Consider the following 2,691-nt stretch of genomic DNA (forward strand, 5'->3'; position numbering starts at 1 on the left):
TGGAGTTTGACGTCACAGAAAATTCCCATGATGCAAAGGGTATTACAGTTACTTACTGTAAATGGAATTTGCAGTATTATACTGGGTGATATACAGTAAAAAACTGTAGAAATTACAGAAATGTCTAACAGTGTACCATCCTAGAATAAACTGATTCTGATTTTAAATCTTCGAGGTTTTGATTTTTGCATTGATAGTTTTGAAAAATGTGTTATAGGTTTCAGGAAATGACTCTTAGCAAGTGTGAACAACTGTAAAATTCTGATGCTAGTGACACACCAATGTATCTGCCAGACCAATTAAACAGCAGAATGTTTTATTTTGAGATTATTTGCATTGATTGAAAACTGCTTGGTGGATTTACAGAAGTGGTTGTTCCCTTTTTGTCTGTTCCAAAATCTGCAAACAGCTTTGTCAATGGATAATAAACATTTTCTGATCAAATGTTTGTAGTTAATGTTGAGTAAATATTGAGCAGCATTTTACATTTAATTTCAGCATGTCTCATTGCCATCATAAAAGTTTATTACATGTAAACATTGATGTTATATCAGCCATCTGTCACCCTTCTCTCTAGATACTGGCATCAGTTCAGTTGAAGTGTTTGGCTTCCTAAACAGCTCTTAACTAAATACATCAGGCTGCATGATGGTGAGAAAATATTACAGAATATAGTTTAGCATGCAGAAGCAAAGGATTTCTCATTTCTACAGTAAACAGTGTGCAATGAACTTACCACATTGGCACATTTGTATTGGGGGACGTTTTCATGTGCTTTACATGTTGTGATGTCACTCGCTGTGTTAAATGAACTCTGTTGTTTTTTCAATAATATTTAACTTCTGTATTCCAGTTTCCTTGATATTTCATTTTATGTTTAATTTAACCACATATTTTTGCAAAACCCTGCTCTCAGTTGTTCGGACTTCAGATTATTTTATTACTGAGTGATGCTTATTTCAAATTTCCAAATATCGGTCCGCTAATCAGCATGTTGTATCAGTGTACAGCTAATTGCTATACACAGGGGAGCTAATAAACTGAGAGTTTGTCAGTAACATGAGGTTGAAAGTGTGAGAATAAGGGGTGCGAGAGCCAGAGGATGTCTGCGGGTTTAACTGAAGCGTGGATAATCATTTGTCATTATTGCAGTTAGTGTTGGAGGTTGTGTGTGTGTAGGTGGGAGTGACTCACCATTTGTGTGTGTGTGTGTGAGGTAATGTTAAAGTGCCGAGATGCAGTATTTTTAACTCCCACTCATGTTTCAGTGTTTTCATTTGCCTTTTGCATTACCATGAATTTCATGCATGTTTCATAACAACAATGTTGTTGTTTTTTTCATTAATATGTGAGTCTAACTCAAAATTATACATGGTCATAGTCTGTCATAGGTCACTTATAGATTTTTTTTTTTTGTTTGCTTTGTCATTTTGTCTGTAGTATGTTTTTTGTAAATGTACAGTTTTTGTAACCTGTTTTCCCAATGTAATGAGAAAATCATAGAGGACTTCTTGTGAGTCAAACACTTAATTCATGGAAGAAAAACAATCTTCGCTTCTGTTTGAATGACACAAAGGGTTTTCTCCCACCATGTGTGCTGGGCAACTCTTGATTACTTGAATGGTGCTTAGACCCTCAGGCACATTTAATATTATAAATAAATAATTGTATTGGCATTTTAACTTTTTTTTCTTTTTTTTGGCCGTAGTTGCATGCCCTCATTGACCTAATCAGAATGATTGAAGTCTTTAAAGAAATGGTATTCACAACCTACAATGCTTTTAAAATTGTATTTTATTTAATATTTTCCTGGCCTGTAGAGGCTGAAGGTCAAGGCTAACCTTTTGCACATCAACAGAGGTTTGTTTAGCTCTGTAAGAACGTTCAGTTAATGATTAAGTGTTAAAATACTTGTCTCAGGTTAATGTGCAAAATGGCACATTTTTAGTGGTGCAAAAATGCCACACTTTCAAGTTAAACTTTAAGCAAAGCACAGGCAAAAGTTGATACTCTGCGTTAGAGCCCTGCACGGGCCTCAAATTTAGACCCTAACCCGGCCCTGGCCCAAGACGCTCTGGCCCTAGCCCGGCCCGTGTCCGACAGCTCATCAGAATTCTTGGCCCGAGTTTGACCCGAGCCCGTCTTTTTTCCCCCTTCTCCCAAAACAGTTTATACTACTGTTTTAGCTATTGGAATAGTTCAGTTTTGTATGTAATGTCAAAGTGATTATATTTCGTTTCGTTTTTTTATTAAGTTAATTTAGAAAAACGTTTGGAGCATTTTTTTGTTCGTTAAATGTAAGTTTTTGTTTTTTAAAGTAACGACCAAGCGGCCAGCGGCAGACAGTGAGCTGATAGCCTATGTTTGATCAATTTAGGCTTCTTAAATCATCACGATAAAATCTATAGATATAAAACAGTTCAAGCATATAACAATGTTTTAACGTTAAACCTAGATAAATGTGCGCTATAGTATTTGTGCACTCACAATATCAACAAAATGTTGTGCTTTTAGAAAATAAAGGATACATACAGGATGTGCTTTCTGCAATTTCGGCTAGGAGCGCTTCACAATGATGAACCGAAACTCAGCGAATACTTGCCTCAAAAACTTGCTAAATATATCTATAGAAAGCTTTAAATTACTACTTTAAAACTAAATAAAACAAATCGAAAACAAACTCTCTTTTTA

The sequence above is a fragment of the Sinocyclocheilus rhinocerous genome, unplaced genomic scaffold (genome assembly GCF_001515625.1).
Source record: "Sinocyclocheilus rhinocerous isolate Xijiao unplaced genomic scaffold, SAMN03320098_v1.1 scaffold1243, whole genome shotgun sequence".
In the NCBI taxonomy this organism is placed as follows: domain Eukaryota; kingdom Metazoa; phylum Chordata; class Actinopteri; order Cypriniformes; family Cyprinidae; genus Sinocyclocheilus; species Sinocyclocheilus rhinocerous.